Source organism: Microtus pennsylvanicus, chromosome 9, assembly GCF_037038515.1.
Source record: "Microtus pennsylvanicus isolate mMicPen1 chromosome 9, mMicPen1.hap1, whole genome shotgun sequence".
Lineage (NCBI taxonomy): Eukaryota > Metazoa > Chordata > Mammalia > Rodentia > Cricetidae > Microtus > Microtus pennsylvanicus.
The window spans coordinates 71,969,426-71,990,713 of record NC_134587.1 but is presented as its reverse complement, the minus strand read 5'-3'; positions in this window follow the sequence as shown (position 1 = coordinate 71,990,713).

The window sequence follows — 21,288 nt, the reverse complement described above, 5'->3', positions numbered from 1 at the left end:
ATATTGGTGCAGCCACTATAGAAATCAGTGTATAGGCTCCTCAGAAAGGTAGAAATGTATCTACCTCATGAGCCATTTTTGTATACATATCCCTAAGACCTTTATAATCCAGTATCCATATTGACTGCTCCCACATAAACATCTTTAAATATATATTTATATATATATAGATTACATATATTTAAACATATTTTTTTACATTTATATGTACATATTTTAAGTATATGTATGTGTGTGTGTGTCTGTATGTACTGTTTAAATGGAGTTATGCTAAGAATGGAATGGCAAATACCTCTTCTAGACACCTCTTTTGGAGTTGTTGGCCAGTTAAACCTCCAAAATCACAGCTATTGCCAGAGCTCTTGCTATTTCTTCAGAACCTGATGGTACACAATGGCTGAAGACACCTTAAAGTAGAGTCATATGATGTAGAGAAATCAATGTTATTGTTCTTTAAGTACTTAAAATCTAATTTCATTAGGTAGGTGGCCTCAATATAATTTATTATTAATTAATTTTTTCTCTTGATCATGGCTCAAAACAATGATAATAAGTCAAAATGTAGTTTTATACTTAACTTTGGAGAAAATGATTTGCAGAAACTCTCCATTTGCTCATCACCCTCTAAGCTGCAGTAAAATTTATTCTAGAAGATGTTGAGACTACTGTTGTACCGCCTGCTTCTGGAAGCTTGGTTTGTATCTTGGATCAGGGATTTATTTCAACTTTGCATTTCATCCTAGGCATATTCGAAGCCCTGTGATATAATGTTCCCTCTTAAGGCATACCTATAATAGGTAGCTATAAAAGTAGAAAATCGTTATCAAAGTACTTCAAGTGGACAAGTGTTCTGCAAGGATATCAGCGGAATATCTCCGTTTTCCAGCTGTGGAATTCCTGAGAGCTTCACACATCTTTAAAGGTTAAGTAAATATTTGAGGAGAGTTTAGATAAAATTTGGAGATTCACCGATCTGTGGATCCCCTTTCTCAGAGATCCCCATACTCAATTTTCAGCCTCTTTGATAGCTCTAAAGTCAGTTCTGTCACACCCCATGGTAATAACACTAAAGCTACCAGCTTAGGGTCTAGTGTAGGGCAATCCTACTGCAGAGTAAGCAATAAACTTAGGTGGAAAACCATGTAGAACCACTGTGGTTCACTTTTTTCAATGTTTGAACACTTTCTATTTCATTTGTTTTCAATCATTCCACATATAAATAAATATATGAATGTAAATGTATGAACATGGGTGTATATACATGTTTGTGTAGTAGCAGCTGGTGTCATATTCTTTCTAAAGAACTTGATGATTTCTGAAATTAGAACTTGGACATGATATTTCTTGAAACTTTCTCTGTCTTCTTTAGATACCCTATCTCTACCATCTCCATCTCTTCAGAAAGCACTTCAAACTTGTTATCACAACTAACAGCCTATACTCACTTTACACTTTGAAAATGAACAATTTGATATGGTAAAGGGATATTTATTTAAATAATGAATTCAGCAAATATGTCTTAAAATTATGGCTGAATATAGAACTATATTTTGTTAGGCTCCAATATAAAACATGAGCATATATAGATATGATTATAAAGTAGACATAATTGTATTCTTTATATTTTTAGTAGTACATGGGATTTGTAGCATGTACTTACCAAATATTATCATCACAAGCGTTAAAATATGGTGATGTGGTGATCTCCTCTTTCATGCATTTTCATATTTTCTTTTTACAGAAAGATATTATTCAATAAATATTTACTGAATTCATACATCTAGTTATTAGAGTTTAAATATTTTTGTTAAAAGCCTATTAGAAGTTATACTATAGTAAGTCAGAGAGGAAAGCATTCTACCTTACCTGTATTATGCCTCATAACATCTGCTTAATTTTTCTCTTGCCAAATAAAATATTCCAGAATGGCTTGGGGGCCAGCTGGAATGATTTATACAGAAACTGCTTAATTATTGCACAGCACAAGTACTTGATTCAGTCCAGTTATGTCCTCTTAATATAAGGTACTTAAAATCAGTAAAACGAGGTTAAGGCACCATATTGGGAAGATTAGAGTGAAGCAACAGTTGGAAGCAATCTCCTGCCCCCAAATCAAGCACAATTATATCACAGCATTGACATCTTATGAAGTATGTATCATAGAGCAGATGGATTTCAGATGGTTTGGGATGGTTTGGGCATGTTCAGAGGCTGCATCTTCAAAGCGGCTTTTCAGCAGGAAGCAATTGATGGAAATAATTTGTTCCAATATGTAACTATTACTATTTTGCAACGATGATCCTACAAGCATCCCCTCCACAACAGCTACTCTCCATTAAAAACACACTGGGTGTTTTCCTCTAAAATACCTAAAAATGGATTCATAGTCTCACTGACTTTTGCCCTTGGAAGTGAGAACTAAATTCATACTAAGAATTAAGTATACTTGAGAGATCAAATTATTTTATCTGGATAAATCTATTTAATCAATAGAAATTTACTCTCAGAAAGAACAACATACCATTTGACATACCTGTTGATTCCAATGAAAAATTCATTGAGACATATTAGTATATTCTGTTATCATCAATATTAAAATATTAAACAATATTTGATATCAATATTTGATAATAATTTATATTATGTAAATATACAATGATAAATTATATCACAGTTATTAGAGTTTATGAACCATATAAAACAATCGTGGGTTATGGTAGACTTAGAATAGTAACTAAAAACATAAATTCTAATAAATACTCAATAGAAATTCCATGTTTTACTAATTCCATATTAAAATAGGAAAATGATTATATTGTTAACAAAGTGATAGATATTACCCAAAATAATTTTTCTGTATGTCTTTTTTAAAATGTCATAGCACCTTTCTGAGAGTTTTATAAAGGAGTGGTTTTAGGTTCATGATGAATCTCATGCCATAGGACCTATTCTCAAAAGGAGATACACTTCCTCTCTGTTGGAGATACATTTGAGGAGGAGGGGTCAAAGGAAGATGGTGGTTAAACACTTCTGATGATCATCAGCTTACAGACATCCTAGCTGGACAGAAGCTCATGGACCAAAATACCTTAAAAGGAGTTAGCCAAACCAGATGAGATGCAATAAAGCTAGTAGTGTCCATGTTTATATAACAAAATAAAAAAAAATGACACATTAAAGAAGAAAAAGAAGCCTGGCGGTGGTGGCGCACGCCTTTAATCCCAGCACTCGGGAGGCAGAGGCAGGCGGATCTCTGTGAGTTTGAGGCCAGCCTGGTCTAGAAGAGCTAGTTCCAGGACAGGAACCAAAAAGCTACAGAGAAACCCTGTCTTGAAAATCAAAAAAGAAGCTGATGAGGGAGAGGGACTTGATCGGGGGAGGGAAATGGGAGGCGGTGGCGGGGAGGAGGCAGAAATCCTTAATAAATAAATAAATTTAATAAAAAAATAAAGAAGAAAAAGAAATGTTGTTAAATCTCCCTTTCTCTGACTATAACTAGTCCAACCAGGAAAGAGAAACATAGAAATTCTTCAAACTGAAGAACGAGACACCAGCAAGAAGAAAATACAGGATGGTTTAAAACTCACTAGTAAAGGTGATTGTGCAAGGAAACACCGAATGCATAAGCCATTCATGTCTGTCATGAAGACTGAAATTACAACTACTAAGAGCAGCAGTTTTTATTATATTAACACAGAGTAAATATTGTAGCTGAAATATAGAATATTAAAAATTCAAAATATGGAGACAAGTCAGTGCATTGGAGAATTTTCTGAGGGTGCTTACTTGTTCTTTTGTGTTCTTCGTATTTTTATGACTATTATTCTGTAATTCAAAAACAAAAACTGAGTGGATAACAAAGCTCTACCCAACTACATATTGCTTACAAGAAATTCACATTACCTCTAAAGAGTCATGTGAGACCAAAATAAAATGATATAATTAGACAGTTCATGCATATAATAACAATAATAAAGACAGTATTCATATATATTAGATAAAATATTCTTTAAATAGCAGTGCAAAGAAACATTATATAACACAGAAAAGTCATAAGAAGTGAATTACAGCAAACAATTGTCAATCATTACTAACAACTAGATGCCCACTAATTTGATAACCTAGAAAAAATAGACAAACTCCTAGTCACATGCATATTATAAACACTCATCAAGAAGCAGGAGATTTGATAGACCACTAACAATTAATGATTCTGAATCCATAATTCAACCTTCACTGGTCAGATTTTCATTACTGCAACAAACTACATGGTATGAATAACTTAAGGAAAAGAAGCTGTTGGGTTTGGTTTTTGTTTGTTTTATTTCCTTTTGGATCATCATTTCAAAAATTTTAACGTATCTTTTAGGAGTCACAACAAAATCTAATAATTCACATTATGGTGGGCCGGGGGCATTGTTTACTTTTGTTCTTTATCACCGTGTGTTTTATCTGGACTCCCGGGATTGTGCCATCCATATTCAAGGAATATCTTCCAGTTTACTTTATCATCTGTGGTATGGGAAAGTCCCTCACAGACACACCTACAGGTGTACTTTGCTGACCTAGGCTTTCCTCAATCCAATCAAGTTGATTAAAACTATCACACATCCCATTTTTAGAAAGCCCAAATCTAAACATATTAGCTATCTACTTCTATAAAACATTTAAAGAGGAACTATCACCAGTTTTCTGAGGTTACTTTTAAAAGAGAGCAAGATGTGATCTTTGAATCATGTTCTGTAAAGTAAGCTTTCCTATAATAACTATACAAAATAAAGATACAAAAAAAGGAGAAAACTACAAGAAGTTATGCTTGATAGCCATACATGCAAAGTCCTCAAGTGGTAGTAAAACATGTAACCCCACAGCATATGAAGAAGCAGATTTATCCCATTGATGCAAGGATGGATCAATATATTCTTATCAGTAAATATATGACATATCAACAGAATGAAGAACAAATACAATCATCACAATTCATATAAAAATATTCAGTGAATTTTATATTCCTTTATAATAAAATGCTGAACAAAGAACAAATCAGACATACAAAGAACATATCTCAACATAATAAAGGCCACATATAGTAAACCAAACTTAGCATTATACCACATAGATCAAAACAGAAAGCTCTCTAAGAGCATGGGGACACCCATTCCTACTTTGATTCAACATAGCTCTGGAAGTCTTGGAAAGAGCAATCAGGCAAAACGAAGAAATAAGGGCATCTAAATTTGAAAAAGAGTTCAGACTGTCAACATTTGCAGATGACCCAATGTTGCAAGGAGAGAACCTGCTTGTTCATCTCAGCTGATCATAGAATGGGGACTACACATGAGCCCACAAATCTATAGCAAAGTGAGTTTCAACAACACTCATGGGAGAACATGCATGGAAGGAAGGGCAATATGTTCTAAGTGATACTGGAGAAAACAGATATCCACAATAGAAGAATGAAACAAGACTTCTCTTACACCATCAACAAAAGGCACACTAAGAACTGTGTTAAAGACTTAAATATCATATTTGAAACTATGAGACTACTGAAATATAGTACAGGGGCTATACATCAAATCACTGAAGTTGACAAAGATAGTTTGAAAAATATCTTAAGACTTCAGAGAAGAAACAACAATAACAAATACCCCAATGTTATTTTCATCCAAAAGCTTCAAGGAAGGACTATGAAAGTTTTTGTGACATATACATATTGAGTGTTAAAGGAGATTTATGTATTTATCATGTTTAAACATGCAAATACACATAAAAATTTGATGTGTGTATTTGCATCTTTGAATATGTTAAATATACTTATCTCCTTTATTACATAGTGCAAAGTGCCCTATTGATATGTGGTTTATTGTGCATACTGTACTAATTGAAGAACAGGTTTAAAAACGTTGAGGATAACCGAAAATGATTTTGAAATGTTGATAAACTTACCAAGTAAGGACAGGAAGGGAGGATCAATTAGAATACAGTTTGAGTCCAAAGGGCACATGGTAAAAAAAAAAAAAAAAAAAAAAAAAAAGGTGGCATTTATTTCAGTCAAAACAAAACCACTGATGCAGGTAAACATCCAGACTCCTGGTCCTGATGATCACCGAAAAGGCCCTGACTCATTTAAAAAGTAGAACTTCAGAAGTAAAAACTGGCAAAGCATGTTATGATTTTGATTCCAGTTTTGTAGCCAGGAAACAGCCATCCTTCAACTCCTCTTTTAGACAGGATCTCACTGGTCCATTTTCCATAGAAGTTGACACATGCTTAAACACCCTTTAATTCACTCCACTTCATTAGGCATTCGAGGCAATCAGAAGGTTAAATTACACAGAACAAACACCAATAACGGATGCACATGCAACTGGGGACAGGGGAGGGACCCCTGGAGGGCAGAGAGTGGCAGGACTTGTAATTTTGTGAATTGTGTCATTAATAAAATATATTTTATTCTATTTGATGCTGACTTTAGGAAGGTTTCTCCGTGATGATTACATTTTTAAGCAGGTCATTTTTTTATGGCTTTACCCAAGGCTAAAGGAAAATCTAATGCAAAATTCAAAAAGACTTTGCTGAATTGCACATTAAATTTTCAGTTGTGTCCTTTTAGGAGTTTTTAAGATCTATGTAAACTCAAAGCTGCCTGGGGGGTCGGTGAGTGTGTAACAAACTATGGTGTAATGTACAATGGGAAACTGATCAAAGCAAGTAGGAAGGTTCTCTTTATATTTATGCAAAAATAATTTCTAGAAACCCTGTTTTCCTAATTGACAAAATATTACGTTTATGTTTTGAAAGACAACCATTCTAATATTAGTAACTAGAAATTTTAAGTTAACTGGCAAAGGTTTATATTATCTTTTTATATAAACATACACAAAGGCTTTGCCATAAATTAATTATGAAACACTAATCTACATAATTATAGATTTGTTAACATCAGTACCTTCTATTTTGAGAGGGATTCAGAAAACTGTATATTATAAACATTTGGAAGAAGGTAAACTTGGCATCATGCTGAGGAATATTGTCTCTAACTCCAAGCAAGCAAAGAAGTCTAGAGATGCATTGAGAGGAATGGGGTAGAATTTGGAAAGCCATTCTGCTCTCCTAGAACAAGCCCTCTAAAATGCAAAAATGATATTTTAATTCCAGTTACCAAACTATCACACATTTGTTTCATAGTTCATAATCCAGTATTTACTGAGCTCCTTCCATGTACAAGGTCCTATTGTAGACTTAAAGTATTATATATTCAAAGATAATGAAGCCAGACTCTGTCCCACTGCTGTAATATATGGGGTAAAAAAAATAATACTGATGCACAAGTGTTGTCTAACATTGAATGGGGTGGAATGTGATTCACTCAAAAGGTAAAGATGAGACCTACGAAAAAAAGAAGTGTGAACTGGCATTAGAAACGTTGTGTTTTAGAAAACGTGATGCTGAAATTGACCTATTTTAGAGCACTAATTGATTGCAGAGAATGTAAAACTGGTATGAAAATAAAAAGAGCATCAAACCCAGAAAAAAAAAAAGATGAGACCTATGATAAACACGAAAGTAAGAAAATGCCCTGAGAGGACTGAGCTGGGGAAAAGGAGTCAGTAAAGTGACTCCTATGTAAGTATGGGGAACTGAGGTGAGATCACTGACAAACACAAAAGAATATATATGTCACCCTACAGAGTGGACTCTCAGAGATCCCCAAACCTCAGTTGCAAGCCTGTGAGCTCCAGGTTTAGAAAGAACCTGACTCAAAAAGGTAAGGCCAGCTGGCTGGGGTGTTAATACACACCTTTAATCCTAGGGCTCAGGAGGCAGAGGCAGGTAGATCTCTGTGAGTTCAAGGCCCGTCTAGTTTAGAGATGAGTTTCAAGACAGTCAGAGCTACATAGTGAGACCCTGTCTTGAAAGGAAAGAAAAATGATAAGGTAGAAAATAGTCAATGAAGACATTCAGTGTTTACATTTGACTTTTACATGCACAGCACACACAAACAAACATGTATACGTAAACACATACATGTACAAATTTTTTTAAAAAAAGTTTGGATAAAATACTCTGTCTTTGGGGTAACATAATTGTTTCTTGCTTCAGTGCAAGAACAATTTTAAATATATGGATTGTAATAAGGATTAAAGAAAACATACGCATGAAATATATATTGTCTTAATCATGATTTATTTTAAATATTAAATAAGTAATGGCTATTTTAATTATTAAATGAAAATTATCTCATTATTCACATTTCAGACTCATTTCCTGTCAGTTAAAATAATTGACATTCAATAATATGTATTTGCACTATAAAGGAAATTCTAAAAGAGGGGTGTTAAGAAGATAGATATATAACCTAAATACTATAAACCTTAAAAACTAATCACTAAGTGGGTAAATCAACTAACAGTTCTCAAAATATGACACAAAAATTGTCATACACAGAGACATAAAATATGTCCAACCTCAGCTATCAGGGAAGTGCAAAGTAAAACTATGTAGAAATTCCACTGCACTACAACCAGAGTAGCTTTCAGAGAGGAAACAAATAACTAATAACTAAATACTGAAGAGGATGCAAGAAAAAAGAACATTTACACAGGGCTGGCAAGAATGTAAAGTAGTTCAGCCACTAGAGAATAATTATGTCAGTTCCTCAAAAGTCTGAACATAGACTATAGCACAGTGCAGCTGTGACACCCCTGGGAACATTCCCAAAGGAATCTAATCAATGTTCTACAGAGATACCTGCATAGCATGTTTGTTACTGTACTGTCCAAAACAGATGTTACAGAATCAGACTTAGTGAACATCATCAGATGAAGAGATAATGAAAACAACACACACACACACACACACACACACACACACACACAGAGAATGGATTTTCTTAGTCATAAGAATAACATAGAATTGTGTCATTTGCAGGAAAATAGATGCAACTGAAGATCCTTATAGAAAGATAAATAAACTGGACACAGACAAAAATATCATATGTTCTCTCACATGCAGACCCACCAATATATGTGTAGGCAGAAATTAATATTGGTGTGTGTATGTGCACATACATATGTATGCAACATGGAAATAAAAAATGTTATTATCTGGGAAAAGAAAGAGAACCAGCAGTTTGGTAGGGAAATGGGAACGTAAGTATGGTTAATATGCTGGAGTACTTTCTAGCTGGACTAAAATGATGGCTATATAAAAATAAGAATATGGTACTAGATCAGGAAAGAGAAATGGTGTAATGGGTAGGAACTTGTAGTAGGGACTCAATGACTTCTTGGATAGGAGATTTTAATGAGGATTCTACTAGTTAAATATCTTGAATACTTTCTACAGCAGAGCCACTATGCTTGCCAATAAATGTACTGTCAGATTTTCATGAACAAATGGATGCATTCTGTTGTCAATGATGAGAAGAAGACCACAGAAAGCATGTCTGCTTTGAGGCAGATCAGAATGCTTACTACTTATTACCAAATAGAGAACTTGAGGTTAACAGAATAAGAAGTTAGATATACAAGTCTAGTGTTCATAAACATATATTATCTTTTATACGGGTTTGGAAGTCAACTGCTTTATGATCTTACTTAAAGTCAAGCCACTAGATAAAAACGTTAAACAATAAGGGTGGGTACAAGAGAACAGATGTGCAAAAGACAAGGAGATGAGGTGAAGAAGAAAGGAGCATGACCGCCTGAAACGAAAAGAAAGAAAACATTTTCTACAAGCAAAGAGTGAGCAAGAGTTTACGTACCACTGTTATACCAAGTCAGGACACTGAGAAGTATCTAAAATGCATCATTAGATACAACTGTGAAGGAATCTGATCGAGGCAACTCGAATTAGTGCTACAGGCAATCAGCCACTGGATTAGATCTGCAGACACAAGGGCAGAAAACAGGCCTCATTCAACCAGCTCTTTCTTACAAAAAGAGACAGAGCACAGTTGAAATAGTTGAAGGGGGGCCGAGTCAAGAGAATGAAAACTTATGCATGTGGATAGAAAGGGAACCTAAAAAAAAAATATCCATGCTGGAGGTGAGGACAGACTTCTTTAGTAGTGTTCTTTAGGTAGAAATCGTGAGTTCTAATTCTAGGAGCACAGACTGTGGTGGAGTTCGCAGTACACAGTGAAAGTCTTATTCCGATTATGTGTCTCTTCCCAAATAAGAAAATAAGCTGCAATCCGAGAGTATTTAAGAGATTGGAAAGGTTATAAGGCCTCTTTTAGAAGAGGACCACTTTGCCCTAATCTTTAGCTATAATGAGCTGTCTAGTCTTTGGAGCTGCCTGCCACGCTAGCTCGTTATCTAGTTATCTCGGGCTGACATTTCCTCTGCTGAGATAGCTCCAAATCTGTTCACAACTTCACTGCTTGCTGAGAACAAGGGCCATGGCCCTGCATCCCTGGTTCCTATCTCAGTGACTGGTCCACAATGGACATTTAATCAATATTTAATAAATTAGCCAATGCTTGAGAACTTTGTGGTTTTTAAGAATTTTTACAATGTGTGTTGGGGCTCTGTGTGTCATATAAGTTCTTAGCTCCTCCCAGCATTGATTGCTCAGTTCTATCCAAACACTCAGCTTTACTGCTAAATTTATAAAAATAAACACGCTGCCTTTCAGGGATATTTTAACAGCCCAGACTCTGACTGCTTATGTTCAGCAATGGTTTCCATTGCTCTGTAATCCAGGCCAGGGATTTCAACAGCTCCTAGTGTACCATTAGTGTGAAGCCTTCTGAGTCAGAAAAAGATAAAATGAAGGAAAAAACAAGGAAGAAAAAAAGACCAGGCTGTTAAGTAGGTGAGGTTGTACTTGGGAACTCCAGTGTGGTATAGGGTGTTTTCCTATTTACCTAGCCTGTGTCTACAGACTGGTACCGCGCATTAAATAAGATACACAGTCCAATCTGGGTTAAGATGTGGGAAGAACGCAATCACTTGCAGCTAAGTGTCCCAGAGTTTTGAAATTACAGTCGTGTTGAAGATAAGATGTCATTAAAAGCTGTCAAATTGGAGAGCCCAAGATGCTAGATAAACTATATTTTGAACAGGGAGGCAGGACAAGGGTAGAACGTGGAAGTCCACTTCTATAAGGCAGATAAGCAACCAGTAACCAGTAAGAAAAGTTTGTTACCAGGTTGGTTTGCACATACTAGCTGAACAAGGCTAATTACCTTCCACTGGATAACTGTGGATAACTGTGGCTTCACGGGCACTTTTATTGTCACTTTGGTCAAATACCTGGCAGGAATATTTAAAGTGGAAACATTTGTTCCAGCTTATGGTTTCACAGGGTTCTGCCTGTGGCTGCTTGACTTCATTCCCTTACGGTTTGTGTTATGGCAATGGGAGCCTGGATGGAAAATTGTTCTGCTCTTCCTGGCAGACAGGAGCAGAGGTAGCAGGAAAAGGGACTCTCTAACCTCTGCAGACTCACCCTTAATGACTTAACCTCTTTTTTACAGCTATGCTCCACCTTCTAAAGTTTCCATGCCCCCCCACACACACACCTCATACACACACACTATCGTGCAGGGCAATGCATGGGAGGGTGGTCTTTCATGCTCAAGTCATGCAGAAACAAACTAAAGAATCTCAATAAGGGATGTATCTTCACTGTCAAACACCACAGAAACTTCTGTATGTCAGTGAAAAAGGAGACAGCTGTAGACCGTATGAGCCAATGTTTGACTGATTGGCAACAGAACAAAAAGCAACAGGACCAACTGTCTACTGACAGAATCATTTCTCTCCTTTAGAGATTGTACCTTAGAGCGGAATGAGCTACCTTAGTTTCTCAGTCTATTTGCCAATTGTCAAGTAAAGACTTAACGTTAGGTTTAACTTTAAGACTATGTAAAGATGTAACTTTAGTCGATGTAGATGGCAAATTACATCAAAACAATTATATAGCCGGGCGGTGGGGGCACACACCTTTAATCCCAGCACTCAGGAGGCAGAGGCAGGCGGATCTCTATGAGTTCGAGACCAGCCTGGTCTACAAAAGCAAGTTCCAGTACAGGCTCCCAAACCACAGAGAAACACTGTCTCAGAAAAAAAATATATATATATATATATATATATATATATATATATATATATATATATATATATATATATATATAGGGTTACCCATGTTCACAGAGTAATGGTAAGATAACAGCACATGGACTGATTTTGAAGCTCTTTTATCTTGGGCTGCCAGAGAAGATCAAGCTCCTGAAGCAAATTCTTACCAGTCACTTACCAGTTAGCTTTTCTGTCATGCTCTGAAAGCATGGCCCATGCAGGATAATAATGTTTTTTTTTCCCATCTTGGGAGACGTTGCAGATACTAACTGCTTAGCTTCCACACCAACTCTTTAGAAAAGACCTGAACCTTTGGAGGTAAGGGCGAAGTATTCCAGTTTCTGTTGTTTTATTTTTTGGAAAAAGAGATCGTACAATATATTTTTATGTTTTTTCTTACCCATCTTCTTCCAGATGCTCCCTACCACCTGATGTGGGATTCCCCTCTGTATGCTGTGAATATCATTGGTTAATAAAGGAACTGCTTTGGGCCTACAGCAGAGCTATACAGAAACAGAGCTAGGTGAAGAAAACTAAACTCAATGCTGGGAGAAAGGAGGCAGAGTCAGGGAGAAGCCATGGAGTTGCTGCCGGAGACAGACGCCCTGAAACTTTGCTGGTAGGCCACGAGCTTGTGGTGTTGCACAGATTAATGGAGATGGGTTAAAAATAAGTTGTAAGAGCTAGCCAATAAGAAGCTAGAGATAATGGGCCAAGCGGTAATTTAATTAATACAGTTTCTGTGCGATTATTTCGGGGTAAGCGACAGGGAACTGACAGCAACCTTTCTTCAACAACCACCTCATCCCCCATTTCTCTCTCTCTCTCTCTCTCTCTCTCTCTCTCTCTCTCTCTCTCTCTCTCTCTCTCTCTCCTTCTCTGACCTCCTTAACACACAACACAGTGAGCAGGTTTATTATGGAAGGATAGATTAGTTGAAAAAGTCAGTTTTTATGGTGAGTGCCAAAGCAAAGAGTGAATTCCCAGGCTTGCTGTAGTACAGAGCTCCACTGTCCTATTTCTTTACTAATTTATTAAAAATAAATGTTTATTTCTCAACAGCTTTTATAAAGTCTTATTGTGCATGTTCCATTATCTTGGATACAGGATTTCTTTTCACTGTTATCTTCCAAGAAACACTGAGAATAGTTTTAACTTTAACTTTTATAGAAACGCCAAAACTGAACTTTTGAAATTGAACTGCTTACAAAAAAAAAAAAAAAAGAGGATGACATTAAAATCTTCTTTCTTTCATTAGATCCACCTCTTTGAGTCCTTTGGTCTCACTACTTTAACTCTGTTCGCTGACAGCAACTGTACTTAGGACTTAGGAGTCCCTGCTTTTTTTTTTTAAGGGAAGAAAATGTTAATTGTGTCAAAGGTTAAGAATCATTTAATTATACTTTTTAAGAAATGCTGTAGGAATTGGAAATGTTTAACTGTCAGGTAAACTTCAGGCGAGCAGCAAGATTACATGGCACGGTGTTCCAGTTCAATGAACAGCAGCCTGCATTTAAAGAACGTAAGTGAATAGAAGAGAAAATGTGATTAAAATGTCAGCCCTGCCAATGGTCAATTACTTCTCCCAAAAATATACTAATAGAGTTCCTCCGGCAGTTTATTGTGTCTTTTATCTCCGCCATCAGCCTCCTTTTAGGACTCGTATGGTCTTCAATACAGTTTTCCAAATAGCTATTACGACTGAAGCAGAGGTAAGCCTGCAAAAATAATGTAATTATTATTTAATAACCAACAGCTTGAATCTGCTTCTCTGGTTTTTATCCCTAATGGGAATTTAAGTCCATTTAAGTCCTAACCCTTTCCACATGCAGCTCTCTGCCTTCAACACTTCTAAGACTGAAATAAGAAAATAGAATGGAAAATTGGACAATTGGGTAGAAATGATTTAAGTCTGTTGCAATTTTATCTTGAGTGAGATAAAAATTTATGTACAAATTAAGTCTCAGCTCCAAAGAACAGATGCTGGAGGCTACATTCTTCCATTAGGTAAATTTTTTTGACACCAGACTCCCAATCACTACCTCCAAGTATGAAGTTTTAAGACTTTGGTTTTGTTACCTGCAAATATTCAGAATTTAAAAATACATACCCTTTCCACTGCCTGTTGCTCAGGTGTTAGGGGAAACAAACAGAGAAATGGAAAGGCATGTGCTACCTTTCCAAAAGGAATCAATAAGATTTCCTGGGGCATCTTTGTATAAATAGATAAAGCCCTATACCCAGGGCAATGGGGCTTTGAAGAAAGACCAGAAATGTCCTCAGAGAAACCAACAAAAGGTACCACAGGTGAAGAGGCTCTAGCTGCTACATGACAGGTTCAGGGAGGCCAAGCCATTAAAAGCAACACGTGCACACCCCTTGGAAGAAAGGGACGTAGGATACTACGTCCGCAGAAGGGTTTTTGTTTGGAGGGCAGCAGTATAGAATCACAGAGGAATATCAGAGATAATAGAATTTAAAAAGTGTGAGGTGGGAACAACCAGGAGAAAATGTTATATGTGCATGGGGAGCGATTAAAGAAGAATTTGTGGGGGAAACATGAATATTTATTTGAAGGGCAAATATAAGGAAGAGGCATGTCAAGGAATGAGAAAGCCATTGCTGTTTCTGAATGGAAAGGTGAAAACTGGGATGGACAAAGATGCTGAGATAGGAGTTAAAATTACAGAAAGGAATTTACTGGAATAATCTAAAAGACAGCGAAGAGAAAAATTACAGGAATCCACCTTCTGTCTTAGAATCAGGTGAAATTACTGCTAATAAAATCAAGAAAATTGGAGGAAGAACAAAGTTGACTGCAATCAAACTGTGATTATTTTGAGTTCTTCCTGTGATCTCTCAGGCACTAACATCCCACAGGTACCCAAATCCTAGTACCTGTAATTCATGGAAAAATGGGTCTAAAAACCCAAATAGGAATCAATTGCTCTCAGGCGCTGATAGAAGCCAGGTGGAGATTTTCTGTTGCTTTGTCGTTCTTGTTGTAGCAGTTTGTTTGGTTTTGTGAGAGGCATTTAAGACCTGCTATCCTCTGGACCTTGAATGTCTCCCCATGAGCCTTCCTGTAAAAGGCTTGGTTATCCTCAGGATGGTGAACTTTTAGGACGTTAGGACCAACTGGAAGTTCCACAGGATTCCAACACCTTCTCCACTCTCTGTTGCGATTTTGCTCTACCATCCTTTTTCCAGCCAAGGTGTACTGTTTCATCATGTGCATGCCAATCACAGCTGGGACCTCTAAAGCTAAGAGCCAAAATGTACATTTTCCACCAATAGGTCCATCACATCCGTTTTGTAATTTTGACAAAAAGCTAATACAAGGTCATTACCAAAGCTCTTCAGTCTAGAGAATTCTAGCACAGTCTAAATCCCTTCTCACTGCTTCAATCGATTCCTTTGCTATGAAGCACAGCCTTTTCACCATCTTAGAACCAACATGTTTGCATTTACCCCATGTTCTTGTCCATAGTACTGTTGGCTCTTAAAGTGCCCGTTCGTCAGGAATCACCAGAGAAGGATAATGAGTTTGAGAACAGTCTTGGCCAACCTAGCCACATAATGAGACTGTCTCAAAAAACACAATGAAACAAAAGACAAACAAAAAATACATAACTTTCCTCTTTTGTGGTACTCAACATAATATTTTTCTCCATCAAATAATTCTTAGTGAAACTTAATTTGGAGAGACGTTTTGTGGCAACGTAAGCACCAAACACTTGTAATTTGTTTTATATATGAAATATGTTATTATCTCAACATTCTTTACTAGTATCAATTTACTAATATCAAATTACACTGTAACAATTTTTACTTATATTAATTTACATTGTAATAATTCTTTACTAGTGAATAACAACTAGTTTACAAGGATAAAGATTTTTCTTAATGTCATTTTTAATAATTTAATACACAAGTACTGTATTTTCAGTATTTCTACCACCTCTCTATCCACTACTGTCTGCTTCTAGTGCCTCTCTCAAATCCATAGCTCTTCTTTATTTATTGTTGTTACATATATATATATATATATATATATATTTACTTGAGTCCATCAGTATATAATTTTAATGCCTATTTCAACAGGCATTTTGTTGCCTTTATTCTTGTTCTTACTATTCTTTTTATTCTCCTATGTATAATACATTAATTATAATACCATACTAAATAACTACAGTTATAGTTTTATATAGTTATATCTAACATACACATGAATAGGTTTGAGAAAAATATGTACTATCTATTTGTAAATGCATATTATAAAATCATAATACTAATGACACTTCTGTGTGCTCTCTAAAAGCTATTTTGGGGTTCACATTAAATTATTTATGACACAAAAGTGCTTAGTCGGTATCTGAAAAATTATTATATTATTAATTGTATGATAGCTGTATGCTAATTGTGTGTTATCAAGTTTATTAAAACATGTTGTATCACCAGATATAACAGTAGGATACAGGTCCTGTGAGACATTTCTTTACAGATAGCACATTGCTTGGTAAGATCAGGGTGGCAATTTTCTGAAGCAATAGAAACCTTTTTGTACTGAACTATCAAATTAGGGGGAAAAATGTCAGGACCACAGTCATTGTACAGAATGTCATGTCAATTATTTCTTCTTTAGAAATATGTTTTTGAAAAATATGTATCTACTTTCAGACAGGTTTTACACTATTAAAATGTCTGTAGAAAATAACGTGGAAATTACCAAGACAATTGTCTGTACTTCTTGGCATCTAGATGAATTATATAATTTTAACAATGAGTTTATTGGGGATATTTCCATGTCATGGTAATAGATGGAACAATGAAATTGAATAAAATGTCCAAAAATATACTTCTGTGGTATATTCATTTTTATTAATTTATAGCACAGATTTCTGGAAATAGTTTTCCATAACTGTTTTGCATCAGAGATATGCATCATGTGAGAAATCCTTACATCCCAGGTATTCAAAAGTTAGATACAAATTAGTCCATGACAAGTTGATACAGTACATTAAATTCTGAACTCTTACAAGAAACCTATAAGAAAAATCATAGTAATTCCAAGCACGAAGCCATTTTAAGCGAGATAAAAATATCAACTACAGATGCAAAAATCAAAAAGTTGCAAATATTCAACTACAGGGAAATTAAAACAAATTTTGACAAAGCACAAAGAATAAATGGTAACCACGGTCAGAGTTAGTATGTGTAAAACACAAATCTGATATAAAATGATTAATTCTTTAAAATTATTAAGAACATAATAATAGATCGTGGCAATGTAGATGGGTTAAAGACCAAAAGACCTCAACCCTACGAAAGAGCTATAGACAACTAAGGGATTCTGATAGTGGGAGAAATAATCTTCCTCAGGGAAGAGCACAGCAATTGGTTATAATACCAGAGTCAGCCCTGATAGCACACATATGGGTAACATTATACTGACTGGGCAGGTTATATTAGGAATATACATAAATGCATATACATATATACAAGTATAGCATTAGTGAAAAAAGAGGCCATGAGTTTGTAAGAGAGCAAGGAGAGATATATGGAAAAGTTTGGAGAGACAGAAGGGAACGGGGAAGTGATGTAATTATACTATACTCTCAAAATTATAAGAAACAATAGAACCTTATTCAGAAAACGGAATGTGGAGCCTGCAAAGTTGATTCATCAGTTAAAGGCCCACACTGATCTTTGAGAGAATGAATCTATAGAGATGTGTCGTATACACCATAATAAGTCTGGCAGTATGTTACAAAAATACAATTGTTTCCAGTATTTCAACTCAATTGAAGATGGAAGCTTCTATATCCAAGGATAAAGAATCCAGTATTCTGATGAGGCAAATGAGAATGTACTTTGCCCTCTCACCTTCAATGGAATATCTTGTCCTGAGCACTGAGAGATTCACCTTCGGCCTCAGTTTGCGTCCATCCTCACTTTCAATGGAATATCGTGTCCTCAGCATTGTGAGATTCACTTTGATCCTCAGCTAGTGTCAGTCCTGGCCACAAGCAGCAGTGTATTAAGAGACACCTCACCGGATGTGAGGGCGATCTGGCTGCGACATCTGTCACCCCATTGATCACCAGGGTTGATTCGGCTGATCTGGCTGGCTAGGCGGGTGTCCCCTTCCTCCCTCACCGCTCCATGCGCGTCCCTCCCGAAGCTGCGCACTTGGTCGAAGAGGACGACCTTCCCCGAATAGAGGACTGTTCTTCTGTCAAGGGTATACGAGTAGCTGCACTCCCTTGCTAGAACCTCCAAACAAGCTCTCAAGAGACACCTCACCAAGAAGGAACTGTTCATCTTAGACTTAACTTTCAAATTTGAGCTAGGTGCCTTTATCAGGTACCTGGGCTCAAGTTCCACCATTGTGGATTATCTGGTGCTATTTCGATTCCCAACAGAGAGCAGACACTAAAATTTACTCTATGCCTTAATGATCAAAGGATTAGCACACATTGAACATTTTCAAGTCATGTAAACAACTACATAGAAAAAAACATGTGACTTTGGCCTCAAAAAATGCATTTCTAACGTGATTAGATGCAAAGATTTATGGAATATTCGTAATAACCTGAGAGGGAAGATAAGAGGGATGAGAAACCATTCTTTAGTGTGATAGAAGGCTGAGAACAGTAAGAGAAATCAGTCCCTGAAGGAGTTGCCTGGAGCATACAGTAGACTAGGGGTGTGGCCATTGTTAGTAAGAAAATGATCACGTTAGAAATGCTTTTATGATGTCACTCTAAGTAATTTAGAACCCTCAGGTGACTGTGGGAGTGGGGATCTGAGTAAAATAATAACAAGGTGTAATATGTTCCAGGTGCCATGGGAGATGTTTTCTCCCATCCTTCATAAACACACATAAACACACACAACACACATGGGAGAGAGAGAGAGAAGGGGAGAGAGAGAGAAGGGGGGGGAGAGAGAGACAGAGAGAGAGAGACAGAGAGAGAGACAGAGAGAGAGAGAGAGAGAGAGAGATATCACCTGTTTAAACCCAACTTCACTTTGAAGGTTCAGATAATCGCAACTAATCCTTTTTTAAAACGATTAATGAAAAATCCCAGAAACATATAATGCAGAGGTTTTCATGTGGATGTGCGTTTCTCTGCATCTATGTCTCTTTGTATCGTGTGTGTGTCTGGTGCCCACAGAGTCCAAAAGAAACCATCAAACCCCCTAAGATTGGAGTTAAGAATGGTTGTGAGCCACCATGTGGGATCAGGGAATCAGATTTGGGTTCTCAAAGCTACCAATGCTCTTTCTCTGAACCATTTACACAGCCCTTGTGCATAAGCTGTAAATGCCATACAACTCTAAACAGCACGATGAAATCACCACCACCTTCTCCCTTTGCACGGAGTATCCTTGGTTCACACAATATCGGCCCATTATCCACTTGGTAAGCATCTTGGTTATCAGAGTGGCTATAGCAGCCTGTCAGCTATGAGCACAAATAACCTTTCCTGCAATTGCTAATACGCTCAAGGTTCAAGAAAAGTGATGCTGGCAATTCAAATATGCTTCCTTTAAGTGCAAAGGTGAGCATGGCTCAGTGGAAAATGCAAAAAAAAAATGCCTGCTGAGGTTAGTAAGATCTACAGTATCATATTTTCAAATCGAGAGACCATATTTATGTGCCTTATAATAATATGTTATTATAATTATTCTGTTATTATTAATCTCTTACTGTGCTTGATTTAAAATTAAACTTTCTCTTAGGTACCTTTGAATAGGAAAAGCACAGTCTAACAGGACTCACTACTATCTGAAGTTTCGGGCATTCACTGGGGGGCTTAGATTGTATCATCCAGGCACAAAGGGGGACTTCTGCAAATAGATAAATCAAAGGATTCCTGCACAGCAGGGAAGACCTGTCTGTGTTTGCTTAGCATGAAATTGCAGTGGGCCCAATTATCTTGGCTTTGCGACTTTCTCTAGTTACTGCTGACAGCCCAGTTGGAGGAAAGGAGACAGGGCTTGATGGGGTTATCCAAGGTTAGGGGTCTATAGTGTAGACTTGGCTGGAGGTTGAGAGTGGTAGTGGGGCATTCTTGGAGGCTAATGAAATGTTACTGAATTGCTAAGCCAAGCTTGCCACGTTTTGTAGTAAGGCAAGTGAAATTAGTGAGAGTTCAGAATATAACTCATGAGGGAATGTTAGGGATTCAAATTTATGAAGACAGTGAGAGCTGTCAGCAAAAGAGCCTAGAACATGGACATAGTAAGAAGGTAATAGAAAAATTTAAAAGGGGACTTCTAGACCCCAACCTAAAGGATAAGAAGGTTCTTTGGAAACTGTTATATTTTTGTGACTAAAATGCAAGAAATTTAAAGAAAAAACAATGACAAAAGCCAAAATGCTGCAGTGTAGATTGTGTTTGTTTTGCAGTTTGAGACAGTCTCGCTATATAGTGGAGGCTGGACTCAAGGTTGCTGTGTAGCTTTATTCTTCCCACAAATCCCTTCTGAATGCTAAAATTACAAGTGTGCATCGATGTGTCTTGATAAACTCTTGAGGTATTACAGTCATTTAAGAAAATGGAGAAATGCCCTCCCCCCGTGGAGATAAGCAAAGTCGGCTGCCCAAAGATACCAAAGCTGCTGGAATAAGCCTTAAAAGACAAACAAGCCCTACAAAATCATAGCCTAGAAGCAGCCGTAGTATGACACACTTGTTCCATTTTGCTTTGTGTTTTTAAATTTTGATCCCCTCAGCTTGCCTGAGGAGTTGTCAAGCAGAAAGTTCAAACATGTCTTTCACAGAAGAGAATTTGAGGGGGGGGGCAGGGCCGGATGTCACTGGAGAAAGCTGCTTTGCAATTAAAGGAAAACAAGGGAGCCTTAGTGGGAAAGCTCCCAACCACGACGAAATCTTTGCTTCAAGCGCGGCAGTTTCCACACAACGCCATTAAAGAGCTGATAGATGACACGAAAAAGGTCAAAGGAACTAAAGCTGGGAGAATATAACTTGAAAATAATGAGAACGTGAAAGGCAGGAGGAGATTTGCTTCAAGAACAATAGGTGGATGGTAGGTGACATGAAAGATCTGGAGAACAAAAGAGTCTGTAGGACAATATAGGCTTCAAGTAGAAGAATAAGAGTTTAGCCAAGCTACTTGGTGGTAAGCACCTATTGTCCTAGCTACCAGAGAGGCTGAGGCAAGAGAAT